Below are 14,356 nucleotides of genomic sequence, written 5' to 3'. Positions count from 1 at the left end.
TTTGGAACCACCAAGACTCATCCTAGAACTGGTCGCCCGGCCAAACTGAGCAATCGGGGGAGAAGGGCCTTGGTCAGGGAGGTGACCAAAACCCTTTGGTCACTCTGACAGAGCTCCAGAGTTCCTCTGTGGAGATGGGAGAACCTTCCAGAAGGACAACCGTTTCTGCAGCACCACCAATCGAGCCTTTATGGTAGAGTGGCCAGGCAGAAGCCACTCTTCAGTAAAAGGCTCATGAAAGTCAGCTTGGATTTTACCATAAGGCACCTAAAAGACTCTTAGACCATGAGAAACAATATTCTCTGGTCTGATGAAATCAAGATTGAACTCTTTGGCCTGAATGGAACGGGTAGTGTGGAGTGCGATTGAGATTTGCGTCATCTGTGGATCTGTTGGGGTGGTATGCGAAGTGGGGTGGGTCTTTGGTTTCCGGGATGATGGTGTTGATGTGAGCCATGACCAGCCTTTCAAAGCACTTCAAGGCTACCAATGTGAGTGCTACGGGGCAGTAATGTCTAAGATGGCGCCGGAGAAGAAGGCATACGTTTTATGTGCTCCCAACCAATTGTGTTTTTTCGTTTGTTTGTAACTTTTTTTTTTGACTTATTTTGTACATAATTTTGACGCTACCGTCTCTTATGACCTAAAATAACTTTGGGACATCAGGACTGCGATTACTCACCACGGACTGGCAAATCCTTTTTTCCCTTTAACGAGTCTGACAAGGCCGAAGCGAACAATATACTGCTTTCTCAGGAACAGGCCCAGATCTCCGTGATTTGCGTGAAGAGGAGGCGGAGAAAAAGGGGCCGGAGGGCGGGCTTCCTTCTGAGAAATCGTAGATGATCGAATAAACCCCCACTTCTTTCCATTCTGCTAGCAAACATGCAGTCTTTGGACAATAAAATAGATGACCTACGCGGAAGATTAAACGACCAACGGGACATTCAAAACTGTAATATCTTATGCTACAGCTGGGTGGCTATACGTTGCACCGGCAGGATAGAACAGCGGCGTCTGGTAAGACAAGGGGCGGCGGACTATGCATTTTTATAAATAACAGCTGGTGCACGATCTCTAAGGAAGTCTCGAGCTATTGCTCGCCTGAGGTAGAGTATCTCATGATAAACTGTAGACCACACTACCTACCTAGAGAGTATTCATCTGTCTTTTTGGAGCTGTTTACATACCACCACAGTCAGAGGCTGGCACTAAGACAGCATTTTATGAGCTGTATTCTACCAAAAGCAAACAAGAAAACGCTCACCCAGAGGCGGCACTCCTAGTAGCCAGGGACTTAAATGCAGGGAAACTTAAATCCGTTTTCCCAAATTTCTATCAACATGTTAAATGTGCAACCATGGGAAAAAAATCTCTGGACCACCTTTACTCCACACACAGAGACGCATACAAAGCTCTCCCTCGCCCTCCATTTGGCAAATCTGACCATAATTCCATCCTCCTGATTCCTGCTTACAAGCAAAAATTAAAGCAGGAAGCACCAGTGACTAGATCAATAAAAAGTGGTCAGATGAAGCAGATGCTAAGCTACAGGACTGTTTTGCTAGCACAGACTGGAATATGTTCCGGGATTCCTCCGATGGCATTGAGGAGTACACCATATCAGTCATTGGCTTCATCAATAAGTGCATCGATGACGTCGTCCCCACAGTGACTGTACGCACATACCCCAACCAGAAGCCATGGATTACAGGCAACATCCGCACTGAGCTGAAGGGTAGAGGTGCCGCTTTCAAGGAGCGGGACTGTAACCCAGAAGCTTATAAGAAATTCCACTATGCCCTCCGACAAACCATCAAACAGGCAAAGCATCAATACAGGACTAAGATCGAATCGTGCTACACCGGCTTCGACCAACCATTACAAAGGGAAGCACAGCCGAGAGCTGCCCAGTGACACGGGCCTACCAGACGAGCTAAACTAATTCTATGCTCGCTTCAAGGCAAATAACACTGAAACATGCATGAGAGCACCAGCTGTTCTGGAAGACTGTGTGATAACTCTCTCCGCAGCCGATGTGAGTAAGACCTTTAAACAGGTCAACATTCACAAGGCCGCAGTACCAGATGGATTACCAGGACATATACTGCGAGCATGCGCTGACCAACTGGCAAGTGTCTTCACTGACATTTTCAACCTCTCCCTGTCCGAGTCTGTAATACCAACATGTTTTAAGCAGACCACCATAGTGCCTGTGCCCAAGAACACGAAGGTAACCTGCCTAAATGACTACCGACCCGTAGCACTCATGTCTGTAGCCATGAAGTGCTTTGAAAGGCTGGTCATGGCTCACATCAACACCATTATCCCAGAAACCCTATACCCACTCCAATTTGCATACCACCCCAACAGATCCACAGATGATGCAATCTCTATTGCACTCCACACTGCCCTTTCCCACCTGGACAAAAGGAACACCTATGTGAGAATCCTGTTCATTGACTACAGCTAGCGTTCAACACCATAGTGCCCTCAAAGCTCATCAATAATCTAAGGACCCTGGGACTAAACACCTCCCTCTGCAACTGGATCCTGGACTTCCTGACTGGCTGTCCCCAGGTGGTAAGGGTAGGTAACAACACATCCGCCACGCTGATCCTCAACACAGGGGCCCCTCAGTGTTGACTCCAACACCATCATTAAGTTTTCCGATGACACAACAGTGGTAGGCCTGATCAACGACGAGGCAGCCTATAGGGAGGAGGTCGGAGACCTGGCCGTGGGGTGCCAGGACAACAACTTCTCCCTCAATGTGATCAAGACAAAGGAGATGATTGTGGACTACAGGATAAAGAGGACCGAGCACGCCCCCATTCTCATCAACAGGGCTGCAGTGGAGCAGGTTGAGAGCTTCAAGTTCCTTGGTGTCCACATCACCAACAAACTAACATGGTCCAAGCACACTAAGACAGTCGTGAAGAGGGCACGACAAAAGCTATTCCCCCTCAGGAGACTGAAAAGATTTGGCATGGGTCCTCAGATCCTCTAAAGGTTCAACAGCTGCACCATCGAGAGCTTCCTGACTGGTTGCATCACTGCCTGGTATAGCAACTGCTCGTCCTCCGACCGCAAGGCACTGGGGCCAAGCTTTCTGCCATCCAGGGCCTCTATACCAGATGGTGTCAGAGGAAGGCCCTAAAAATTGTCAAAGACTCCAGCCACTCGAGTCATAGACTGTTCTCTCTGCTACCGCACGGAAAGCGGTACCGGAGCGCCAAGTCTAGGTCCAAGAGGCTTCTAAACAGCTTCTACCCCCAAGCCATAAAACTCCTGAACACCTAATCAAATGGCTACCCAGACTATTTGCATTGCCCCCCTCTTTTACACCGCTGCTACTCTCTGTTGTTATCATCTATGCATAGTCATTTGAATAACTATACCTACATGTACATATTACCTCAACTAACCGGTGCCCCCGCACTTTGACTCTGTTCCGGTACCCCCCTGTATATAATCTCGCTATTGTTATTTTACTGCTGCTGTTTAATTACTTGTTACTTTTATTTCTTATTCTTATCCGTTTTTTTTAAACTGCATTGTTGGTTAGGGGCTCGTAAGTAAGCATTTCACTGTTGTATTCGGCGCATGTGACTCATAACATTTGATAATCATTTAGGCAGGTTACCTTCGCTTTCTTGTGCACAGGGACTATGGTGGTCTGCTGGAAACACATCAAAATGGATGCTGTCAAAAATGGATTGAATTCAATTGGATTTACCCTGCTGTAAAGCTGCTTTAAGAGTGTGCTGGCCTCTCCCTCTTTTATTTCTTAGCTGGACAGATTATGCCAGAACTGAAAAAGCAATTAAACTGTTTGAGCATCCTGTTGGCTTGCTGTGGCCTGGGCTGAGGTTTTTGTAGGGTGGGGGCCACCAAGAGGTTAGTGTGTTTGTGTGTGCGCGGGTGCATGTGTTTTTGGCCTGACACCAGCACACAGGGAGGGTAGGTCATTTTCTGCCCAGTGAGTCTAACTCTTTTAGCCAGTTCAATTATTCTGAGACATCATCCACTGGCAGAGAGGACTGTGTACTGTGTAAGGTGACACACACTCACAGATTGATATAGCACTATCTAAGGAGCATTGGGAGTTTTGAGCCGAGGTACTGTGTTTTCCCAGCCAGCCAAACTTACGTCTAAATCCTCTTCCTCATTGTTGTCTGGTGACTTGGTCAGATCTACAACCAGACAATTCCTATCTGAAGGATCTATTTGAGAGGGAGGGTTACTTCACCTCTCCCCTCTGAGCTCTGATTACTCATCATCAAGATATACATTTGTGTGTGCGTGCGCGCCTTCAGGAGGATGCTCCTTGACTTGTGGGATAGATGTTATTAGGCCCAGGCTGCCCCCTAGAGGATATATCTACACATACAGTTGAAGTCGGAAGTTTACATACACTTAGGTTGGAGTCATTAAAACTAGTTTTTCAACCATTCCACAAATTTCTTGTTAACAAACTATAGTTTTGGCAAGTCGGTTAGGACATCTACTTTGTGCATGACACAAGTCATTTTTCCAACAATTGTTTACAGACAGATTATTTCATTTATAATTCACTATCACAATTCCAGTGGGTCAGAAGTTTACATACACTAAGTTACATACACTAAGTTGACTGTGCCTTTAAACAGCTTGGAAAATTCCAGAAAATGATGCCATGGCTTTAGAAGCTTCTGATAGGTTAATTGACATCATTTGAATCAATTGGAGGTGTACCTGTGAATGTATTTCAAGGCCTACCTTCAAACTCAGTGCCTCTTTGTTGACATCATGGGAAAATCAAAAGCTCAGAAAAAACATTGTGGACCTCCACAAGTCTGGTTCATCCTTGGGAGCAATTTCCAAACGCCTGAAGGTACCACGTTCATCTGTACAAACAATAGTACGCAAGTATAAACACCATGAGACCACGCAGCCGTCATACCGCTCAGGAAGGAGGCGCGTTCTGATGAACGTACTTTGGTGCAAAAAGTGCAAATCAATCCCAGAACAACAGCAAAGGACCTTGTGAAGATGCTGGAGGAAACGGGGAAGCAGGGAAGAAGCCACTGCTCCAAAATTGCCATAAAAAAGCCAGACTATGGTTTGCAACTGCACATGGGGACAGATTGTACTTTTTGGAGAAATGTCCTCTGGTCTGATGAAACAAAAATAGAACTGTTTGACCACAATGACCATCGTTATGTTTGGAGAAGAAAGGGGAGGCTTGCCGAAGAACACCATCCCAACTGTGAAGCACGGGGGTGGCAGCATCATGTTGTTGGGGTGCTTTGCTGCAGGAGGGACTGGTGCACTTCACAATATAGATGACATCATGAGGTAGGAAAATTATGTGGATATATTGAAGCAACATCTGAAGATGAAGTTAAAGCTTGGTCACAAATGGGTCTTCCAAATGGACATTGACCCCAAGCATACTTCCAAAGTTGCGGCAAAATGGCTTAAGGACAGCAAAGTCAAGGTATTGGAGTGGCCATCACAAAGCCCTGACCTAAATCCTATAGAAAATGTGTGGGCTGAACTGAAAAAGCGTGTGCGAGCAAGGAAGCCTACAAACCTGACTCAGTTACACCAGCTCTGTCAGGAGGAATGGGACAAAATTCACCCAACTTATTGTGGGAAGCTTGTGGAAGTCTACCCAAAAGGTTTGACCCAAGTAAAACAATTTAAAGGCAATGCTACCAAATACTAATTGAGTGTATGTAAACTTCTGACCCACTGGAATGTGATGAAAGAAATAAAAGCTGAAATAAATAATTCTCTCTACTATTATTCTGACATTTCACATTCTTAAAATAAAGTGGTGATCCTAACTGACCTAAGGGAATTTTTACTTGGATTAAATGTCAGGAATTGTGAAACTTGAGTTCAAATGTATTTGGCTAAGGTGTATGTTAACTTCCGACTTCAACTGTAATATCAAAGACCAGACACCTTACACATAATGTAGTCATATTTACTATAACAGCATCTATAGTTGAGCTACTTGTTATATTGGTGAATTCCTTCACATTATTATTATTATTATTATTATTATTCTTTCACTATACTGTAAAAAAGAAGTTTAAACAAGAACAAATCGACAGAAAACACCAAATATAAATTGGAGTGATAACAGTTTACTTCACTCAAACTAACTTGTGCCCCCCTCTCTCCACCCCAGGCCTTTTGAGCGCTACCTGGCAGGTCACTGGCTTCCTGTGGACGTGTACATTGGGGGAAAGGAGCATGCTGTTATGCACCTGTACTATGCACGCTTCCTCAGTCACTTCTGTAGGGATCAGGGCCTAGTGGGACACAGGTACAGCAACTATTGTTCACTAGTCGATATCAATAGAGCTATTGTGCCAAAAGGTTGTACCCACTTAGAGGTGAATCCTAACTTCCAATGAAGCTGAATTTTCACTTAGTCTCCCATTGACATCAAGTGAAAATGTCCACTTAAAAGTAAGTGGAAGCTAATTGAAGAAGGCACCATTGCCAAAACGTCTTTGTAACGTTTGTATAATTATCCCCTGCAGATTTTTTATTTATTTTTTAACGGCAAAATGAAATAAGCTCTATGAATGTCCACTCCAGGGAGCCTTTCAAGAAGCTGCTGGTGCAGGGCCTCATCAAGGGCCAGACGTTTAGAGCTGCAGACAGAGGAAGAGAGACAATATCGACTTCACAGGTGGGCACAGCAGGGTGGGGACTTTACACGTCTGCATTCACAGGTTAGAGTTAGTAGACATCCCTCACAGATGGATTCCTGAGGTTGCTCAGAAGTTTTTCCTGGTCAGGTCCTAGAAGAAAGAATGGAGGAGCCCCGTCTTAACCCTTACCCTACAATGTCTGCGTCCTCGCGGAAATCAAATGAACATAATCAAAAAATCCCCATGAAAATATGTCTGTTTAAGCAAGAGATATCGCCCTTCTGCATCTGTGGTGAAAGGTGGTAGAGCTAAAGCGGTGTATGTCAGACCATGAGACATCTCGAAAATCGGTCTTCTCACGAAAATATCTGTAGCGTCCGAACAGTTTAGCCTACAAACTATTATGACCATTCTAAGATTCTCACGAACACAGTGGCGTTCTCCGTTTTCCTCTAGGATGACCACAAGACTCTTCTGAAGTCGGTACAGCCTCCTCTGCCAACTTCTGTCTGTAGCGTCCGAAACGATTTGAGCTACACACTAATATGTGTGTGGAAAGCTAACAAGCTGAGACTCTCACGAACACGATGGTGTTCTTCGTTTTTCTCTAGGATGCCCTTAAGCCTCACAAGACTTGTCTGAAGGTCCCCGGTACCAGGTTAAAACATTTTATGGAAGTACAGTATATGGAGATGGTTTAGTACCTAAAATAAGGGGATACAGTGCCTTCGGAAAGTATTCAGACCCTTTGACCTTTTCCACATTTTGTTAATGTTAACGGCCTTATTCTAAAATGTATTAAATAAATAAAAATCCTCAGAAATCTACACACAATACTGCATAATGACAAAGTGAGACCAGGTTTTTAGAAATGTTAGCAAATGTATTAGAAATAAAAAACAGAAATACCTTATTTACGTAAGTATTCAGACCCTTTGCTATGAGACTCAAAATTGAGCTCCGGTGCATCCTGTTTCCATTGATCATCCTTTAGATGTTTCTACAACTTGATTGAAGGCCACCTGTGGTAGATTAATTTGATTGGACATGATTTGGAAAGGTACACACCTGTCTATATAAGGTCCCACAGTTGACAGTGCATGTCAGAGCAAATACCTAGCCATGAGGTCAAAGGAATTGTCCATATAGCTCAGAGACAGAATTGTGTCGAGGCACAGATCTGGGGAAGGGTACCAAAAAATGTCTGCAGTATTGAAGGTCCCCAAGAACACAGTGGCCTCCATCATTCTTAAATGGAAGAAGTTTGGAACCACCAACACTATTCCTAGAGCTGGCTGCCTGGCCAAAAGACTGAACAATCAGAGAAGAAGGGCCATGGTCAGGGATGTGACCAAGAAATCAAATCAAATCAAATGTATTTATATAGCCCTTCGTACATCAGCTGATATCTCAAAGTGCTGTACAGAAACCCAGCCTAAAACCCCAAACAGCAAGCAAAGCATGTGAAAGAAGCACGGTGGCTAGGAAAAACTCCCTAGAAAGGCCAAAAACCTAGGAAGAAACCTAGAGGAACCAGGCTATGAGGGGTGGCCAGTCCTCTTCTGGCTGTGCAGGGTGGATATTATAACAGAACATGGTCAAGATGTTAAAATGTTCATAAATGACCAGCATGGTCAAATAATAATAATCATAGTAGTTGTCGAGGGTGCAACAAGCACGTCCGGTGAACAGGTCAGGGTCCCATAGCCGCAGGCAGAACAGTTGAAACTGGAGCAGCAGCACGGCCAGGTGGACTGGGGACAGCAAGGAGTCATCATACCAGGTAGTCCTGAGGCATGGTCCTAGGGCTCAGGTCCTCCGAGAGAAAGAGAGAAAGAGAGAATTAGAGAGAGCATATTTAAATACACACAGGACACCGGATAAGACAAGAGAAATACTCCAGATGTAACAGACTGACCCTAGCCCCCCGACACATAAACTACCGCAGCATAAATACTGGAGGCTGAGACAGGAGGGATCAGAAGACACTGTGGCCCCATCCGATAATACCCCCGGACAGGGCCAAACAGGCAGGATATAACCCCACCCACTTTGCCAAAGCACAGCCCCCACACCACTAGAGGGATGTCTTCAACCACCAACTTACCGTCCTAAGACAAGGCCGAGTATAGCCCACAACGATCTCCGCCATGGCACATCCCAAGGGGGGGCGCCAACCCACACAGGAAGACCACGTCAGTGACTCAACCCACTCAAGTGATGCACCCTTCCCATGGACGGCATGGAAGAACACCAGTAAGCCAGTGACTCAGCCCCTGTAAAAGGGTTAGAGGCAGAGAATCCCAGTGGAAAGAGGGGAACCGGCAAGGCAGAGACAGCAAGGGCGGTTCGTTGCTCCAGCCTTTCCGTTCACCTTCACACTCCTGGGCCAGACTATACTTAATCATAGGACCTACTGAAGAGATAAGTCTTCAGTAAAGACTTAAAGGTTGAGACTGAGTCTGCGTCTCTCACATTGGTAGGCAGACCATTCCATAAAAATGGAGCTCTATAGGAGAAAGCCCTACCTCCAGCCGTTTGCTTAGAAATTCTAGGGACAATTAGGAGGCCTGCGTCTTGTGACCGTAGCGTACGTGTAGGTATGTACGGCAGGACCAAATCGGAAAGATAGGTAGGAGCAAGCCCATGTAATGCTTTGTAGGTTAGCAGTAAAACCTTGGTCACTCTGACAGAGCTCTAGAGTTCCTCTGTGGAGATGGGAGGACCTTCCAGAAGGACAACCATCTCTGCAGCACTCCACCAATCAGGCCTTTATGGTAGAGTGGCCAGACGGAAGCCGCTCTTCATTAAATGGCACAACCGCCGAGTTTGCTAAAGGCACCTAAAGGATTCTCAGACCATGAGAAACAAGATTCTCTGGTCTGATGAAAGCAAGATTGAACTCTTTGGCCTGAATGCCAAGCGTCACGTCTGGAGGAAACCTGGCACCATCCTTATGGTGAAGCATGGTGGTGGCAGCATCATGCTTTGGGAGTGTTTTTTTCAGCGGCAGGGACTGGGAGACTAGTCAGGATCGAGGGAAAGCTGAACGGAGCAAAGTACAGAGAGATCCTTGATGAAAACCTGCTCCAGAGTGCTCAGGACCTCAGACTGGGACGAAGGATCACCTTCCAACAGGACAACGACCCAAGGCACACAGCCAAGACAACACAGGACTGGCTTCGGGACAATGGCTTTGATTGGCCGGACTTGAACCCGATCTAACATCTCTGGAGAGACCTGAAAATAGCTGTGCAGCAACGCTCCCCATCCAACCTGACAGAGCTTGAGAGCATCAGCAGAGAAGAATGGAAGAAACTCCCCAAATACAGGTGTGCCATGCTTGTGGTGTCATACCCAAGAAGACTTGAGGCTGTAATTGCTGCCAAAGGTGCTTTAACAAATTCCTGGGTACTTATGTAAATGGCATATTTCTAAAAACCTGTTTTGCTTTGTCATTATGGGGAACTGTGTGTAGATTGAGGGGAGAAAATGATTTAATTAATTTTAGAATAAGGCTGTAAAATGTGGAAAAAGTCAAGGGGTCTGAATACTTTATGAAGGCACTGTAAATACGTGATCTTTCTTATATCTCTCAGATATAGGACAGACACATCAGAACAAACATACTTTTTATTTTTTTATATCTCTTGTTCCATGTATTGACTCTTATTCACTACATTTCTATTGGCTTATAGCAGTAATGCCAAATGCAATGTTTCATCAAATATTTTTTTTATATATTTTTTGATACATTCTTTAAAATTCTGAATTAAATAGCTAAATGATCCTTGGTATCTTAAAACAATTCCCCCACCCCCACGGCTTAGACAGGGCTTAGACTCTAGACAATCAATTAATCAATCAATCAATCAAATGTATTTATAAAGCCCTTCTTACATCAGCTGATGTCACAAAGTGCTGTACAGAAACCCAGCCTAAAACCCCAAACAGCAAGCAATGCAGGTGTAGAAGCACGGTGGCTAGGAAAAACTCTCTTGAAAGGCCAGAACCTAGGAAGCAACCTAGAGAGGAACCAGGCTACGAGGGGTGGCCAGTCCTCTGCTGGCTGTGCCAGGTGGAGATTCTAACAGAACATGGCCAAGATGTTCAAATGTTCATAGATGACCAGCAGGGTCAAATAATAATAATCACAGTGATTGTCGAGGGTGCAACAGGTCAGCATCTCAGGAGTAAATGTCAGTTGGCTTTTCATAGCCGATCATTCAGAGCATATCAAAAACTGATATCTTTCCGACAGATAAGATCTAAACCAGGCCAGAACTTGTCCATGTAGACCAATTTGGGTTTCCAATCTCTCCAAAAGAATATTGGTGATTGATGGTTTCAAAAGCAGCACTAAGGTCTAGGAGCACGAGGACAGATGCAGAGCCTCGGTCTGACGCCATTAAAAGGTAATTTACCACCTTCACAAGTGCGGTCTCAGTGCTATGATGGGGTCTAAAACCAGACTGAAACGTTTCGTATACATTTGTTTGTCTTCAGGAAGTCAGTGAGCTTTTTCAAAATATTTTGAGAGGAATGGGTGATTCGAAATAAGCCGATAGTTTTTTATATTTTCTGGTTCAAGATTTGTCTTTTTCAAGACAGGCTTTATTACTGCCACTTTTAGTGAGTTTGTACACATCCGGTGGATAGAGAGCCGTTTATTATGTTCCACATAGGAGGGCCAAGCACAGGAAGCAGCTCTTTCAGTAGTTTAGTTGGAATAGGGTCCAGTATGCAGCTTGACGGTTTAGAGGCCATGATTATTTTCATCAATGTGTCAAGAGATATAGTACTAAAAAACTTGAGTGTCTCCCTTGATCCTAGGTCCTGGCAGAGTTGTACAGACTCAGGACAACTGAGCTTTGGAGGAATACACAGATATAAAGAGTCCGTAATTTGCTTTCTAATGATCATGATCTTTTCCTCAAAGAAGTTCATGAATTTATCACTGCCAAAGTGAAAGCCATCCTCTCTTGAGGAATGCTGCTTTTTAGTTAACTTTGCGACAGTATCAAAAATACATTTTGGATTGTTCTTATTTTCCTCAATTAAGTTGGAAAAATAGGATGATCCATCAGCAGTGAGGGTTCTTCGATACTGCACGGTACTGTCTTTCCAAGCTAGTCGGAAGACTTCCAGTTTGGTGTAGCTCCATTTTCGTTCCAATTTTCTGGAAGCTTTCTTCAGAGCTCGGGTATTTTCTGTATACCAGGGAGGTAGTTTCTAATGACAAATGTTTTTAGGGATGCGACTGCATCTAGGGTATTGCGCAAGGTTAAATTTAATTCCTCAGTTAGGTGGTTAACTGATTTTTGTACTCTGACGTCCTTGGGTTGGCGGAGGGAGTCTGGAAGGGCATCTAGGAATCTTTGGGTTGTCCGAGAATTTATAGCACGACTTTTGATGATCCTTTGTTGGGGTCTGAGCAGATTATTTGTTGCGATTGCAAATGTAATAAAATGGTGGTCCGATAGTCCAGGATTATGAGGAAAAACATTAAGATCCCCAACATTTATTCCACGGGACAAAACTAGGTCCGGAGTATGACTGTGGCAGTGAGTAGGTCCGGAGACATGTTGGACAAAACCCACTGAGTCAATGATGGCTCCGAAAGCCTTTTGGAGTGGGTCTGTGAACTTTTCCATGTGAATATTAAAGTCACCAAAAATGTGAATATTATCTGCCATGACTACAAGGTCCGATAGGAATTCAGAGAACTCAGTGAGGAACGCTGTATATGGCCCAGGAGGCCTGTAAACAGTAGCTATAAAAAGTGATTGAGTAGGCTGCATAGATTTCATGACTAGAAAACGTCTTTTTTTTTTGTAAATTGAAATTTGCTATCATAAATGTCAGCAACACCTCAGCCTTTGCCGGATACGCTGGGGATATGGTCACTAGTGTAACCAGGAGGTGAGGCCTCATTTAACACAGTAAATTCATCAGGCTTAAGCCATGTTTCAGTCAGGCCAATCACATCAAGATTATGATCAGTGATTAGTTCGTTGACTATAACTGCCTTTGAAGTGAGGGATCTAACATTAAGGAGCCCTATTTTGAGATGTATCACAATCTCCTTCAATAATGAGAGGAATGGAGGAGGTCTTTATTCCAGTGAGATTATTAAGGCGAACACCGCCATGTTTAGTTTTTCCCAACCTAGATCGAGGCACAGACACGGTCTCAATGGGGATAGCTGAGCTGACTACACTGACTGTGCTAGTGGCAGACTCCACTAAGCTGGCAGGCTGGCTAACAGCGTGCTGCCTGGCCTGCACCCTATCTCATTGTGGAGCCAGGGGAGTTAGAGCCCTGTCTATGTTCGTAGATAAGAGGTAGAGGGTTAAAAACCATATTTTTCAATTTTTCATTCTCTTCCTCTAAATGTTTTTCAGGATTTTTTTTGTGGCTTTTCTCCTCTTCCCGTTGCTTGGCAACTGGGTAAACACGGACACTGGCTCCGTTCATGGAGGTGAGGCTTTATATCACTCTGTCTGAGGGCTTCCACACTGGACACACACACAAATGAGTTCTAGCCCTGTGTAAACAGACTGATCAAGAAATTGACTGAAAGATCGTTCATGTCTGTCTGTATCTCAGGAGTTTTTTTTTTTTTAAACCAATTTTTCTTCTACTGTCAGTATTTGCTTTTTACATGTGCCTGCAGGCAAATCCGAAATGGTACCCTAAATTGTGCACTACAAAAGTAGTAATAGAGTGCCATTTCAGACAACGGCCAGTCTGCTGGAATTGTATAGAGGTGTCCTGTGCTAAACATTGCCTTGTCCCCTGTGTCAGGTGAGGAGCTGGTGCAGGTGGGTAGTAAGGCCGGGCTGCAGGTGACGTGGGAGAAGATGTCCAAGTCGAAACACAACGGCCTGGACCCTCAGGAGGTGGTGCAGCAGTATGGCATCAACACTGTCCGTCTTTACGTCCTCTACGCTGCTCCCCCTGAACAGGACATCCTCTGGGACGTCAAGAGTGAGTTACACGCACCCTGTGACCCCCCCCAACCCCCACCTCTACCCAACCTACAATAGACTGTGTGGCATAGCATTATTTATTTTGCAGTCAAATTACTGTATGTTGTGGGGGAGTTTAATGAAACTGTTCCTAAACACAGAGAAGTCGTGGTTTCATTATTCTATTTGTGTTGTACTACCCACCTTTACCAGTAGTTGTCACTAACTGAAGTCACTGTAGATGACTGAAACTGCCTTATCATGCTCAGACCTTATACCTGAATATGTAAATACATTGAATATTTGTATCATCCGGGTCTTCTTACGTGTGACATCTGAAATGAGTATTTGTCATACCAGTATTAGTCTCTCTCTTATGTTCCCGCTGCGGAGCTTGTCATCAAATGTTCAATTAGTGCTGCAGGTTTCACTTGAAGTGTTAATATGACACTGGAGGCATCCCGAGTAGAGCTGTGTTGCTGTGTCACTAGAGATTCTGGTTGGAGTCCAGGCTCTGTCGCAGCCGGCCGCGACCGGGAGACCCATGGGCTGGCGCACAATTGGCCCAACGTCGTCCGGGTTAGGGGCGTGTTTGGCTGGCAGGGATGTTCTTGTCCCATCGCGCTCTAGCGACTCCTGTGGCAGGCCGTGCACAATGCACGCTGACATGGTCGCCAGGTGTACGGTGTTTCCTCCGACACATTGGTACGGCTGGCTTCCGGGTTAAGC

At 44.9% G+C, this 14,356-nt stretch overlaps 1 pseudogene; it reads left to right on the top strand.

Annotated features, from left to right (window-relative positions):
* The window catches only part of LOC106579342 (probable leucine--tRNA ligase, mitochondrial), a 50,632-nt pseudogene that overhangs the window by 32,154 nt on the left and 4,122 nt on the right, over nucleotides 1–14,356 (top strand).

The sequence above is a fragment of the Salmo salar genome, chromosome ssa02, assembly GCF_905237065.1.
Source record: "Salmo salar chromosome ssa02, Ssal_v3.1, whole genome shotgun sequence".
In the NCBI taxonomy this organism is placed as follows: domain Eukaryota; kingdom Metazoa; phylum Chordata; class Actinopteri; order Salmoniformes; family Salmonidae; genus Salmo; species Salmo salar.
This window is presented reverse-complemented; position numbering and strand designations above follow the sequence as displayed.